The sequence below is a fragment of the Cricetulus griseus genome, chromosome 7, assembly GCF_003668045.3.
Source record: "Cricetulus griseus strain 17A/GY chromosome 7, alternate assembly CriGri-PICRH-1.0, whole genome shotgun sequence".
Taxonomy (NCBI): domain Eukaryota; kingdom Metazoa; phylum Chordata; class Mammalia; order Rodentia; family Cricetidae; genus Cricetulus; species Cricetulus griseus.
In genome coordinates this window covers 17,888,533-17,904,670 of record NC_048600.1, presented here as the reverse complement: position 1 = coordinate 17,904,670, position 16,138 = coordinate 17,888,533, and the positions used below count along the sequence as shown (strand labels likewise).

The 16,138-nt window shown below is 38.6% G+C and overlaps 1 long non-coding RNA gene across 2 annotated transcripts in view; it reads right to left on the bottom strand.

Annotated features, from left to right (window-relative positions):
• Positions 1–1,886: 1,886 nt before the first annotated feature.
• The window catches only part of LOC103159655, an 81,995-nt gene continuing 67,743 nt past the window's right edge, over positions 1,887–16,138 (bottom strand). For both annotated transcript variants that reach the window (XR_004770842.1, XR_003486963.2), the window contains one exon: positions 1,887–2,265. This is a non-coding gene — a long non-coding RNA (uncharacterized LOC103159655). The remainder of the gene's footprint in view (positions 2,266–16,138) is intronic.

Sequence of the window (16,138 nt, the reverse complement as noted above, 5' to 3'; positions counted from 1 at the left end):
TAATTTTGAAAACCATTTCTGGTGTGAAAACGCAGTCTTCTCTTTATGGTAATGAGCTCACCGAAGGCAAAAAAGATGAGGGCAAACCTTATTTATTTAGTAGTTTTAAACTTGAGTCAGTGAAGAGCTTCATATGTGACTAGATACAGAACAGAAAGCTAAATATGTATTTTATAACTTACACAATGCACCCTGGGAGTCTTGGGATATAAAAATTGGTATGTGAAAGAATGTGGACAGCTTTCCTTTGTGGGTATCCATCCCACAGGCTTACACATATGCAAAGCACTGAGTTACATTTCCAGGATCTGTGGAAAACTATGGAAAGACATTGCTAAAGCAGGTCTATGGTTTGTTGGCCAAAAAGGGAATTCCAGTAATGCCTTATATGCTCTGCATATGTGCACTGTGTGTGTGTGTGTATGTGTGTGTGTGTGTGTGTGTGTGTGTGTGTGTGTGTGTGTGTGTGCCCGCATGTGTATTTGTGTATAAAATAGATTAGGTTTGAGTGTTCACTAAATATTCAGAAGAAAGCATCTCTAGGCAAGAAAATTTAGAATATGACCAAAAAGCAGCAACTTTGATTTTCAGAGCATGTACAAGGATTAGATCTTTCACTCATATTCTGGCCAGATGGTCTGTCACAGACTTTAGAACACCTCCAGGGACAGTGTCTGATTGGCTTTCACAAGGCTCTGAGAAACCTTTCTCATCACTACCTCCAGCCTTCAGCAGGAACTGAATGAAGGTGGCACTGATAGGACATGCAGCTCCTGCCATCATGTTGCTCACAATGTCTTCAAAAACCAATGGTTTTGCTAACATTATTTAGAGACTGGCATAAGATGTTCTGGAAATAGGGTAAAATATGTGGTCCTCAAAGGACACTACAGTGAACCCTGACCTGCCTAGAAGTTGGTCTGGTTGCTGCAGAACAGTAAGCATTTCCCTTGGTCTGGATATTTAAAGATCCCTTGGATGGATAGGAAGATAGCTGGTATTGCCCTCTGGCACCAACACAGGACATAATATATATGCCTGGTGGTAAAACAAACTTGCATCTTGGCCCTCTAGCACAGCAGTTGACCCACTGAAAATAAGCTTACAGGGAAGAAGAGCCGAGGCTTTGTGGTACATGTTATGGATTCCTTCATATAAAACCATTGAACAAATGCATTTTTAAGAAAGTGTGAATCGATATGTCTAAGATAAGTTGTGTCAGAGCCCCTATCTTTCTTCTATCTCCTCAATCAATGCCATGTCTAGAAACATTAGAGGGAGACTAATTGCATTTTCATTTGGTGCAAATTTAGGAGGGTCAATTTAATAACCTAGATCACAGATAACACTCAAATAATCTTGCCAAGGTAAAATAATAGGCTCAGACATAACCAGTGTAAGCATTTATTTAGCATCTAATATCTTCTAGAAACAAAAGAAAATGCATCAGTATATTGTTCATAGTTTATTATGTTCAGAAAAATCTACGAATTGTGTGCAATGATTATGACTGTCTGTGGATCAAAAGACTGAAGTTTGTAAAAAGAGATGCAATGTTCTTGGGTTGTAGAACTATTAACTCAGACATCCAGGATTTGGACTTGCACATTTAATCATTCTTCTACATTAAGTGCTTAGGTCGGTAGTTGAAATAATCTAGTCATTGTTTTCACAATTAGGGAAACATGGACATAAGTAGTTATAAGAAAAATCACTCTCAGATTTAAATGATTATAAAAATCAGCCTGAACCAAAGACACAAGATAGCTATTAGAAAAGTCAAATGCACTTTGAGCAACATGGCTCCAGGGAAACAATTCTCTTAGTGTAAATCAAAACACCACTTGGGGTGGTATCAGTTTTTTATTAAGAATTTCATACATGTACATATTTTGATTAAACCTACGTCTCATTTTCTTCCCTCCATTTGTTCCCCATAGCCCCTACCACTTCTCTGCCCCAACTCTTTTGATTATTGCCCTTCCTCCTTACAAGGCTCAGAGATCAAGAGCCAGAGGTGGCAGACATCTTCAGTGAAACATAATTTTCTGGTCATAACAGAACCCTTGAACACATGAACTCACAGTGGCTGTGACTGCATGCACAAGGTTTACAGAAGATCAAGCCTGCCAAAATCCCAGTATTGACAGTGAGGAGTTAGGGAAATCTCCTCACTGAGATGATGTTGGCAATTGATGGCAGGGAAAGTCAGTCTTCTTCAGAGATGTATCCCCTCATAGGCTGTCCATACTCTAGTAGACAGTCCTGTATCCATGAACATACAAATAGCACGAAAGACCCTTTAAAACTCTATTATGTACAAAGAGAGCAATATTAAGATTTATGAAAGATCTTCCAGAGTTTCTGGCTTCAAATTAATCTGACAGTGTTAGTTGAGTCCTGGGAAGAGATACTGTGGTAAAATGTCAAACAAAACAGAGTTACGTTGAGAAGAGTAGTGGCCCAAAGAATTTAGGCTATTCATCCCAAGGAGGAAACATATTGAGAGTAGGATAAGGTGTGATTTTGTTGCCAAACACATTTAGATTCCTAGTTTGGGGCACACATCTTGCTGGGATCACAGGTATAGGGAGGAAGTAATTAATGGCTTCCCAGGACATCATAGTTCAGCGACTGAGACCCTGATTTTGAGGACCTCACAATCAACCAAGATATGATGGATGGAGTACTGGCAATGCATATAGTAGAGCGACATCTTGGGACCAGATCTTAGGGTTGAATAGAATGCTTCTGTGTGTTTGGAATGGATCAGGGAAGAGGAGGAATTCGTAGCTTTCAGAAAAGAATTTAGGAGTTACTATGTTGGGTAGGAAATGAACTTAAATTTGAGGTAAAGAAGGGAAAGGAATGAGAGAGGGGAGAGGAAGGATGGAAAGAGAATTAGAAGAGGAGAAAGGAAGGAAGGACTTGTGAAATAAAGAAAGAAAAAGGGAAGGAAAGATAAGGACACAAGAAGGAACTTTAAATTACTGTAAACAGCAGAGATGAATCTTGTTTATATGTTAATAGATGAATTCCCTTCTAGTGCAATGAAAAAGGAGACAGCAGATATTAAAATTGGTTATCTAAAGATAGTTAGCTCCTAGAACTGACTGTGTCTCCCATTTCATGTGGGCGTTGTGGGCAAGGTTACTGCTTTGGTGAAAGGTGGAATCTGATGAATTTTAAGGTCAATCTGAATTTTGAGAATCTGTTCCTGGCATGAGTGACTTCCAGAATTAGAAAGAGCTGCTTACAGGAAACACTGGCTTAGTTTCTTCTCTAGATATTTACAGGAATTAGCTTTATTTTTTTTCTGTCTTAGCCCACCAGTGCCTTCTGGAGGAGGCCTTGCTCATGCATTCTCATCCTGTCTGCCTGAGTTCATTTCAGGACTGTGGACTGTCTACAGAGAAATCAGTCTCTAAACCTCCAGTGAGCAAGTCGAGTGGTGTGAAGATGAGAGCTGAGAGACAGACAGCACCATGCTTTCTTCTTGTTTTTGCTGCTGTCATTTATTTTATTTTGGATATTATAATATTACATCATATCACCCTTCCTTCCGTCATTCCAAAGCCTCCCATATACACCATCTTGATCTCTTTCAAATTCATGGCTTCTCTTGTCATTAATGGTTGTTACATGTATATATGTGCACACAAGTGTACACACATATGTAGAGGTGCTTACATATATATTACTAAATATAATCTGCTCAGTCAGTATAGTGTCATGTGTACATATGTTTTCAGGGCTGATCATTTAGTATTGGATAAGCAATCAGTATGCTTTTCCCTAGCGGAGACTATTTCTCCCACCCTCTCTTGCTCTCACCATGCCTGAGTTGCCTGTAGCAGTGTAGTTTCTACAAAGCTAGTTTAGTTTCAAGAACTTCAGCCTCAGCCTGAAGGATGGCTAGACACTTCTTACCTGGTCCTGACAATCACTGGTCAAGAGCTATACATCATGTCACATGATGATGTCTGTGCTTTACAGAGGAGTCTTTAAATCCTAATTACTCTATGATCATCTCCAATCTTTTCTTTCTCTATCTTTGACACAGTAAAAATAATAATAATAAAAAATGCCATGTGGCAGAATCCAGGAATACTGGATTCTCTTCATTGTATTGTCAGTTAACATCTGTGTGAATTGAATTCTCCTGTCAGGGACTTGGTTTTCTTTTCTGCTGGTACACTGTGAATGATGCATTAAATATTTAGGTTCAAACACCAGTCTCGAGCTTTTCAACTATGGCTTGCAGAAGCTTAGATTCAGGAACACTCTCTGATTTAGTGGAGCCCACATTGGAGAGGAGGCTCTCCAATTACATTTCCATGTTTGGCTGAGGACACCGACGGTATCACCCAATTTCAGAGAAAGCTTAGATATTCTTGAAATTCCCTTTTTTCATTTTAAGACTATAAATTTGTAATCCTGGTTTTTTTCTTCTTTAAAACCACAGTGATTTTCACACACACACACACACACACACACACACACACACACACACACACACACACACACACACACACACTACTCTTTAAAAGGCTTTTACGCACCATAGCCCATGTGGAAAAATTCAATTCACCTGTGATTACAGGCGACATCATTTTATTTTAACAATTTCTCCTTATAATGCCTCTCAGGTCGTTTAAAGAAATGTCAAAAAATAAAAAAGCTCAGAGGAATTAAGTAAACATTCAGCTAAGCCAGTGTATAACCTTTCTCCATTCTATTTCTCCCATCTACCTGCCCTTCTAGCTCAAATATTCTCCTTTTTATCCCAAACATTTAAGCGAGGAGAGAGGGAGAGAGAGGGGGAAAGAGAGAAAGAGGGAAGAAAGTGAGAGAGAGTGAGAGAGAGGGGGAGAGAGGGGGGAGAGGGGGAGAGTCCCATAAGCTCATTTCTAAAATGATTCTATTTTTAAACACTTGCAGTTCATCTCAATTGTACTCAAATTCAATTCGCTTGTGATTGTCTCCTGTATTATTTGCTTTATCAATTTCTCCCCAGACTCAGTGGGGTAGTGATTGAAATTTGAAAGCTTATGGGGGGAATAAAGTCCAAAGCTTATTGAAGAAAATGTGTCTTGAGTCTGCTGGCTGCCAAGAAGCCCCAGCTTTTCCTCAATACTCAGTCCACTTTAGCCTAGTCTCTTGGCAAACATCATCTAGCCAGAATGACTTAGGATAAATTTAAATGATTTTTTTTTCTCCTTTGTCAAAATGAGTATTTTTCTCTGTAGCCTTACGACGTTTTAGTTTTTCACTTTTGCATCGTGAACTTGAGATTTTGGTTAATGTGGCCTTGCATTTGGTAGGCATTTGGTGAAGTAAGAAATGATACTGAGCCATGCAAGTTAATCAGTCACTATAGCAATTGGATCCCTCTTAGGGGTGAGAAGATACTAAATCTGCTCCAAGACTAGTTTTGTTTGTAAATATCAATATAATCCTGACTTTTTTCTTTATGTTTAACATAGAAAGTAAGCAGTAGTCTTATTGCATTTTCATAAATGCTTAGTTTGGTTGGTCCTCACCAGTTCCTCTCCCCGTCTCCTTATGCCATAACCCCTTCTACATTCTTCCATGGCTAGCCTCCCTCTTCTGCTTGTATTAGATATGTGCTACCTTCATCTTTCTCACATGTTTCCCCTCTCAGATGCAGATCCTAGCCTCTAATGTTTTTGTCTGTGTATTTATGTGAGACAGTGTGTGTGTTAGAGGCCACGAAACTAGAACTTATTTTTAATAAGTTACATTAGTATCATGTTTGCCAAATTCATAATTTGGTTTAATTTTAAATTCATTACTAGTGTTTCTCATGCAGAATTCAGTGTACAAAATAACCACCATTTGTAAGAGTGTGATGAAAAGAGAAGAAATAACAAGATAAGTGCCTACAATTCCATGTAAAGATTGTGTGTCCCAATGTTTATTGTGCATATTCATTAGGTCATTAGGTTTTAGAGATTGGTGTATTTAAATTTTTATGAGATTTACTTAGCCTGTGCATTTGAGTGGTTTGCTTACAACTGTGAGTGTGTACTCCATGCATCCCTGATTCTGTTAGAGGGTGTCAGATCGTGGGGGACTGTGGTTGTGGATGCTTGTGGGTCAGCATATGGTGTTCAGGTCCTCTGCAAGAGTAACAACTGCCCTTAACTGCTGAGCCATTTGCCCTGACCCAATATTTATTTATTTTTATTTATGTGGGTGGCTGTAGAGGCCGGATAGTATGTCAGCTTCCTAGGAGCTGGAGTCACAGACAATTTTGATTCATCTGAGATGGATGTTGGGATGCCACCAAATCTGAGTCCTCTTCAAGAACAGCAAGTGTTCTTAACCACTGAGCTTTTTCCCCAGCCTTGAATGAGATCTTTCTTACCCTTCATGTCCAAGACCCCCATCTGTTTCCAGAGAAGTCTCCCCATCTGGTAATGACCTCCCCTATTCTATATCTCAACACTTATGACATCTTTGTGGAGTGTCTTCCTGGCCTTTACTTTTGGACCTCTTTATTTTAAAAGCAGCTGTTGAACACTCAGGCTTGCTTATATGGGTCTGAGCATTGAAGTTGAAAGAGCATAGAATGATGGTTTAGAATTGGAGACTTTTTTTAAAGTGATGGGTTGTCCAAAAACAACTGGTCAACACTCCTTCAATGTACACTGAAGACTTCCGTATCATCGTGAAAACTGAGACTTTATACTACTCAATTCTGCTGCTACACATCTGTCTTTTCCTTCTACCTCTACTTAAAAGCCTGCCCTTAGTTAGTTCAGTCTTCCACTTCCTAGATACCTCCTCTTACCATTACTTTCCCACTCAATGTCCATTTCTGTATTTTTTTCCTCTAATTCTAGTTAAAGTTCCTAGAGTTTATTTGGACATCGGGCAATTGTAGCACCCAAGAGACCCCATGATCTGTCACTAGCAGGCTAAACGGCAGGTAAGGCTGCATATGTAACCCTGCTTGGATTCCTGAGACCTGCCTGGGGACCAGCAGCACTGGTAGACGAGGTTATAGGATAAATGAGCATCTCAATTCAGAGAGAATAAAGTTACTCTTCACCCACTTCTACTCTATCATGGGTTTGGATGGTACCTACCTACTCTAGTGAGGATAGATCTTCTTTAACCAGTTTACTGATTAAAATGTGGATGTTTAAAAAATAACAACACCCCCCAAACCACAACCTGACATGGTACTGTATGGTCTCTCTGGGCTTTGCAGAGCGATGGTTGTCTAAAGTAACCATCACATCTGTATGCTTCTGCCAAGCCAAACAGTATCCTGCCCCACTTATTTCTGCCTGGAAGAGAGCCGGAAACTCACTGGATATTTGAGCAATCTGTAAAATATAAGGTATACAATCATAGTTTGTTGAACACTTATGTGCTAAGTGCATTGTGCATATTTCTCAGAGGTATATGTGTTAAATTTAGGATTATTCCACTATGTAAATGAGGATGGTGGGAAGCTAAATGACTTCAATTGTGTGCTGGGTGTCAGAGCTGGGTTGCAATGTTGGAATCCTATTTTGGAGCAAATGCACTCTGATGTGAGTGGTTTCTCAGTGTATTTTTTTTTCTGTGATGTTTTATTTATTTCCTTTTTAGTTCTGTTTCATTGTAATCATTCTCTTGGGGGAAAGACTAGGAAGTAGTAAAGAAGATACATGAGTGGTCAGACATTTTCCATGGAAGGCACATAGACCAGAAAGCAATGTTTGGTTAGAAAGGAGTGAATCAAATTATATTATGCAGTGAGCAGAGGCATGTAATTCAAAGTGGTTCTTTCCTGATGGTAGTATTTCTCAAACAAGGACCAGGCAGGCAACCACAGTGGAGTTTCTGCTTCGGTGTCACAAATGGAAGCAGATACTCTGCTGTGTCTTGATACTTCTAATCAAATTACTCACCTGGACCTACTTGACACCCAACCCTACTCCAAACGCATCATGCTTTCAGAGAGGAAGGAAGTTGCATAAGCACTTCCTCTCTCACGGATTTGCATAATTGCAGAGCCTCAACAATGCTGCTTGCATTCTCAAAGTGATTGTTAGAAAGTGATTAGCTAGTGCAAGACTGAAAATAAAATACATCTGTATATTTCCTGTCTTTAGGAATGCCTGAGAGCAAAGATAATGGACTGGAGAAACATGTGAGAAAAGCAATCCAACATCTGCCAGATCAATAGCCCTTAAACAATTACCCTCTTTGGAAGGCAGACCTTAAAAGACCCCCAAGTCAGAATTTTTTTCATGAGTAGACTGTTTCAAAGGAGGCTGTGTATTTCAGGTACTTTGAAAATTATAAGGGACTGTCTAGATGTGAGATACATTGTTTAACAATTCTTATTGAAATATGTCCTGGGCAGAGTCTTCAGTATTTCTTTAATGATGAAAGCATGAAGAAACATGTCTGCAATTTAGCATAGAGAGGATACATAAAGCCCATTAAAACATAAGACAAAGACTTGCATTAAATGAAAGATCCGGATCCATGATTATTTCTGGAATACAATGAGCCCCTCAATGGACTAAAGTTGTCCTTAGCCTTTTGACAAGTGACTTTAGCAGCCTGTATTATCAGAGCCCTTTGGCTTGAATCCTAGAGATTAAGTCATACGGATAGTTCCAGGAAAGAAAAAAGTTCTTCCCTAGTCCTGGAAGCTGGCAAGTGGTTACATATATTGTTGGAGAGCCTGGGGGGCGGGAGGGGTGTTTCTGAGCTACCTGTAAGACATGTGAGCAAAAGAAGTGTATCGGAACATGTTCAACAGCATTGCTCTTCTGTAGCATGGTATTGTGGTAGCCAAAAAAGAGAATCATGATGATCCCTGAGTGACTGAAAAACACTAAGGACATGTACTTAACAAACCTCTGTCCAAAATAACTCTCCTGTGATATATAGATAGGTTACATTGTGAGTGCACCATTAATTAATAAATCAGCCTGCCTCCATTTTAGGCTTGAAAGCCATCTTGTAGGAAAGATAAACTAGATTCATTCCTGATATGATTAATTTTGACCCTTGTACAAGGATCTGGTTATGCCCCTCCTTAAGTACAAATAGTTTTGTACTGCCTGTTCCAGGAAATGGCAACCATGTCTTTGTTTGCACAAGGGGGTGGGCCTAGGCCCTATCCAAAAGAATATGACAGACATTGAAGACCCCCGATGGAAGGCTTCACCCTCCCTGGGGAGCAGAAAGGGTATGGGATTTGTAGGGTATTAGTTGGGGGTGCAGGGGAGGCGGGGAGAGAGAGGGTCCTGGGATTGACATGTAAAATAATTTTCTTTCTAATTAAAATTTTAAAAATTACTAATAAAATAAAATAAAAAAGTTTTTATAACCTTACCTTTGTTTTAAAAGCGTATTATGACTACCCTATGACCACCTTGCTGTCATGTGTTTGTTTCTGGAAGTCATTCTGACTAACTTGTTATGCTTATGTACTGCCTCTATAAACTCGACTGTTTTGCCCACTAACCCCCCACCAATTTGGAAACTCCCTATCCCAGAGCTATAAAAAAACCTTGTCTTCTTCACATCTGATGGCTAACCTTTCAAACCCCATCTCAAACCCCAGTCTACAGTATGAGACAGCTCACATAAATGAATAAAAACAGCTTGCTTTAATTAATTGCTTACTTTAGTTAATTTGGCCATGATGATTTGTGTTGGTGGTCTTTTCCCTAAAACCTTTGGGATTAACAATGTCTGGGCATGCCCTTCCAAAATACTGAGAATGTTAATTCTCTAGGTTGAGGCTAGGAGATAAATTGATATACAGGAAGTGTGTCCATTATTTATTGCTGTGTGCTGAGCCACTCCCCAAACTCAATGGCCTGGAAGAATGAGCATTTATAATTCTCTTACAACTCTATGTAGGACAGGTCTCATCTGGGAAGTCCTGCTGCATGTGACTTTGGATGGTTGTGCAGCCTTCAGAAGATACAATAAGGCTGTAATATCCACAATGGCTCAATTATATAGCTGGCAGCATTTACTAGCCATGGGGTGGAACACAGCTGGGCTGTCAGCCAGTGCTTCTCAAGTCTCCTCCTTGTGGCCTCTCTACAAGAATTCACATCCACGTAGCAAGGTGGCTGGGTTCCAAGACTAGAATTCCAACCATTAGAAAGGGAAACTTGAGGAATCCCAAATTTGGACACTGTACATTTGCATATCAGCTGCATGTTACCAGGCAAAATGAATTATATGAGCAATAGGGTACAGATAAAGGTTTTGTGTGAACAAACACCTAAGAGAAAGAAAGAAAAGTGGAACTTTATAATGTATGGGAAGCTAACCATGTGCCTAGGATAAACCCCACAAAAGAAAGTGCAGTTCTCAGTAACTACTTGTTCATGACTTAACTATACATATGTGTATGTGTGGGTTAAATATCTAACATATATCCTGAGGAAGTTAAAGGCTGGGAGGGGATGAAGCTGCAGAGATAACTCAGGGGTAGAGTGCCTCCTATGTGGCCAAGGTCTGTGGTTTTTGGGGTTTCATTGATTCAGAGAAAGAAAGAGAGCAGGGAGGTAGAGGGAGAGAGGCATGGAGACAGACAGACAGACAGACAGACAGACAGACAGACAGACAGACAGACAGACACAGACAGGATGAGAATAAGGCAGATTCTGTTGTTTATGTATGTAAGGCCAAGGCCCCATTTTCAGAGAAGGGCAACATGTCCTGTCCATCAATACGTGTGAGCTTCAGATTGGGGACTCCAGAGCTATGATGTGCCTCCTGTTGCATGAAGAACGAAAAAACCCAGAGATAGATATTGGGGTTCAAACTGAAGATAAAAAAAACAAGCAGCCAGTCACTAGAGAGTTCTCACCTCTACCAAGGCTCAGACCTAAGGGGTGATCCACCAAACCTCTGACTGCTTCCAACTGCTCTGCTTCTCAGACTCACTGAGACTGCAATGAGTTCCTGTCTCCTCCCACCTTATATTCCTCTCTCCACCTAGTCATATCATTCCTGTCTCTACCTCCATAGTGCCAGGATTAAAGGTGTGTACCACCACTGCCTGGTTACTATGTCTAGCTGGTGTGACTAACTCTACACTCTGCTCTTTATGCAAGCTTTATTGGATCATAAACAAAATATCCCCACAACCTTCCATATGCCTTCTCACCATTGTTTTGGGCAATACCTCTACCCTCAAAGGCAAGTAAATACTTCTCATCATGGGCATGCTAGCACCAGTGGCAAAACCTGGAATAACCACTTCAATTCTCATTTTTGAATTCTAGACTTTTTTCTATGTCAAAACTCAGTATTATGTATGAAAACCATATTCAAAATTCCTCATACTGGTCATTGAATAAAGGCTTATAAGAACCTTTTTGATATAGTATCTAGTTTTTCATAGCTATTATGGGTTTTAACTATAACATTTTCTATTAGCCTAAAAGTGTGCTATTGACTAGAAGGAGAATATACTGTAAGAAAATGAATGTCTGGTGAAGCAAAACTCTTGTTATTACAGTGTCTGCAAGGACTCAGTAGAATGCTTGTGTTGTACTGTTTTTGAAGGTGTTTGTCTACACAAATATCTAGATTTACACTCCAAAACCCATACTCTAATTTAACCATCGCTACAATGGGATTAAGAAGTGAGGCTCAGCTGGCCAGTGGTGGTAGATCTCTGTAAGGTCAAGACCAGCCTGATCTACAAAACAAGTTCCAGGGCAGGCTCCAAAGCTACAGAGAAACCCTGTCTCAGCAAACAAACAAACAAAAACAAAGAAGTAAGGTTCTCAAGGGGGAAATTAGATGATTCAGGTACCACCCTTATGAACTGATAATTGCCATGATTGTAGGAATGTGGGCTTAATCAAAAAATTGATTAAGACAAAACAAATTCATTCAAAAGAATATGCACTTGTATATCCAAAAGAAGGCACATATATTGTCAGACATGCATGTATATTAACTTATTATTAGATGTTTATGGTTTGTTAAAACTGGCAAACCAGAAAACACTTTTTACAACATCTATCCTACAATGCTACCTACGTTAAGGTCACTCATATCAAAAGGAATGTGATTAATGTCAGCTTCAAGAAATACAGCGCTGGGTGTTACTCTGATATTTCACACTGAATAAGTCATACAGTAATATCTTTTCTTCCTATTGTCCATATTCTCCATGCACCTCATCCACACAGCAGTTGAAATGAAACTACACAGGCTTCTAAGAAGGAAAAGAGCCCCAGCACATCCTGTTTCCCTTGCTCTCTGATGAGATAGGGGACCAATGCCTGAACAGAAGAGACTGAAGTTAGTCAATTTAAATGTCTCAGTTCAGGTCATTGGAAGTAGCTGAGCAGTGAGCATTTTCTGCCTCTGCACACAATGTGGAAACACTTCAGCCCAGTGGCTAAACTCCCAAAGTAACATAATATGTACATAGAAGATGCAAATTCAAATTTGCTTTGGCTCCCTGGACTCAAGTTCCTTATGTGTGAAATGAGATAACTCTCTGGATTTCTGTAAAAATTTTATATCATATGGAATAGTGCCATGTAACAGAACAAACCAAATTGCCTAAAATTATACACAAAAGTCATTTACATTAAATTGGTATTTTTGTATTATTACAAAAAAACATGCTAAAACTATATACATATATATACATATATTCATGCACATATACACACAAGTGTACACATGCATATGTATACATATACACATATGTGTGTAAATACATATTTGTACTTCTTATTATGTTGAACCAATCAGAAAAAAATGTCATGGCTATAATGCCTATGAAATGCATACAAGATGAATAGCTTCAACTCATTCCTCAGCTCCTTAGTAAAAGACACATCAAAACTTCAAACATATATTTAGACAAACATACTCAGATGTAGGTGCACACACACATAAAAGTTATCACTGTCTTTGACAGCATAGGAAAAACCTGTAAACTTCCTTTCCTCATGAGATTTGTTGATTTTATGCAAACAATAATGATTGAAGAGAGATGCCCCTCACATTTCTCCATGTCTGAAATTCTAACGCCTGGAGGCCATCTGAATTCTCCTTTTAGATTTTCTCAGTTATTTGAGAAGTGGCATTGGAGGATAAGCAATCACAGCAGGTTTGAGTGGGGGAAGCATCATTTAAGTTGCTATTCTAAGGTAGTGAACAGGATTCAGGGGATGTTTGAAAGTTAGGTAACTTTTTTTTTTAAGACAGGATCTCACTGTTTGCTCTGGCTCTCCTGGAACTCACTATGTAAACCAGGCTGTTCTCAAACTCATAGAGATCCACCTGCCTCTGCCTGCTAAGTGATGGGATTAAAGGTGTTAACCAATAATTCGTGTCCCTGTTAGACTGATAATTTCTCATGGTTAAACCCAAGAACGAAATGGGATATAGAGTATTTTTAACCCTGTTCTGTGTGCCTCGCCCTGCTGATTTCTTCTTGTATCTTTGGAGTATACATCAAGTTCCTGTCTTTTGAAAGAGCTTATTTTAGGTGGCATATTGAGGACCTGTGTTAGTGGAGAACTTTTCCAACTGTAATATGTCAAGGGAGCTTGGACTAAAGATAAACTTATTGTGGGAAGGCAAAATAGTGAAGATCCACTTCTGTCATAGGAAAGTGTGTATTACTGTTGTTCTATTTGCTTTTCCCTTGCTGAGATAAAACACTCTGACCAAGGGCAACTTGGGGAAGACAGGACTTATTTGGCTTATACTTCCAAGGTAATTGTTCATCATTAGGGGAAGTCAGGGCAGTAGCTCTAGGCAAAACCCTGAAGAAGAAACCATGAAAGAAGTCTACTTTCTAGTCACTCTTCAGCTCATGCTTAGCTAGCTTTCTTACAGTCCCAACCACTTGTCTAGGGATAGTGCCACTCACATTGCACTGTACCCTCTGCCATCAATCATCAACCAAGACCATCCCCTACAAATATTTTTATAGGCCAGTCTGATCTAGGCAATCCCTCAATTGGGGTTCTCTTCTCAAATAAATCTATAGTGTGTCAATTTGATAATTAAAACTAACCACAACAATTGGATGTCCCATTCAGGTAGGTGTTTCTCAAATAATGAGCTGTTCTGAATCTAGAAAAGACCCCATTGTGTTCTTACTCCACAGTTTGTATCTGGATTTCCCAGTAGCCATTTGCCATATAAAGCATTCAGAAAATTTCCTAACTTGCCACACTAGATTTCAAAGATTTAGCATGAACAAAAGTTAGATAGACTGATTATAAATTGATATGCAAGACTATGAAGTAAGTATTAAAATTAATTTTATTTGGATTTGTATGCACTTCCATGTGGCCACCATAAAATCTGAAGTTGCAAATGTGATTCACACTTAATTTTATTAGCAAAAGAGTGGTGCTTAGATAGGCTTATCTCAAAAATATAGGTAAAGCTCAAATATCCAGGAGGCAAGTCTACTAACTTTTTATTTTTTATTTGTGTAAATTACATATAAATGATTTTGGTAGGCTGGGAAAACATGAACATTGAGAAGGAATAAAAAGAAAATAGAAAAAATTAAAGGTACTAGCATAGAGGCTGGAGAGATGGCTCAGTCATTAAAGGGTAGACTAGCATAGAAACTGTTTTTTATTATTATTTGTAATATAAACCTTATAATGAAAAAAAAGAGTAGAGATCAAGTAACTCAAGCTGTCTGTTAAGAAAGTGGGTTAAGATTCCATGATGGTTTGATGTATTTCAAAATTTCATTGGCAAACTAAGGTGGGAAATGAAGGTTAGGGAGAAATTATTCAAACATACTTTATTAAAAAATGGCATAATGATATCTAAACTCCCTTGATGATAATTAAAAAAATAAAATAAGAAACCTGTGGGGGGAGAAGCTTGTTTTTCTGTGCTCTAAGCTCAAACACTGCTATTGAGAAGTTTCACATTTTTGTCATCTCTACCCTTTGAAGTACCTTGCTTACTGTTTCTTTAATCCCTGCTGTTTAATTTTTTCTTTCAATCAAGTTCTGAAATAACATGGAGTTGCACTTTATCGTATATTTCATTCATTTTATTTTTAGGGAAACCAAAGACATTTTTCATTTGGGGAGCTCAGGTAATCATTGCTGAAAATCTTTTTGAGTTATTTTTTATGTTTAATTTCTAAACTATTAGTAAGACACTTAAAAAAAACTTTCACTACTACCCTGATTTCTATTCTTCACTTTACTTTCTGGAAGACAGAATAAACTTTTCAAGCCACTTGAAGTTTTGGTTTTTTGCTCCTCTGTGTTTATTTCAATATATTCCTATCCTGTTGAAAGTATTTTCTTGCAAAACTGTGTGAATGTTCGATGGATGACATCTTTTCTCTTATTTTACTAAAGACATGAGTAGATATATTTTTATTTATTACTAATTTAATTCCAGTAAAATATATAAACTTTACTAGCTTCAGTATTGCTTCATTTCCAGCTTCCCCACACAGTGCTATATACTGCAAACCAAATAGTGCAATATTAAAATTATTGCTTTATATTATATGCTTTAATAAATTGAAAGGATATAATTTTAAAATATGCTTTAAGTTTTGTGTTTTGTTCTTTGTCATTTGCATAGCATCCTCTACAGGTTATTATTTTTTAGTGCCTTATCATTTAAAGAGATGATATTAAAACATTAATAGGATGTGCTGTGTAAGCTGGAAGGCTTTATTATAGGTGGAACTGGTAAGGCCTTTAATGGGGAGGGAAGTTTAAGCCTTTTCTCTTTGACTGCAACTTTTATTCCTAGATGATAGAATTCTGGCTGCCCTGGAGGCTGGTGGGAGAGGAGTATGACATGCTCGCACTCACCTTTCTGCAGTTTCTACTCTACCCACTGAGGACACCTCCACCTACCACCAAATAACAGTAACATGGCTAGAAGTTCCCTAGCTTATTCAAGAGAAGAGATGCTAAGATGTAGTTTCCTAAACAAACATTCCCTCTTTCTCTTCTTTCTAGTTTAAACTCCACACCTATCTTCTTTAAACACCTGCTATGGCAAATTCATAAACTTACAGGTCACTTGGAGGCTATAATGCAGTTTTTCTCCTCTTTTCTCCACTATCTCCCAACTGTTCAAATACCTTAGATTCACCCCTTCC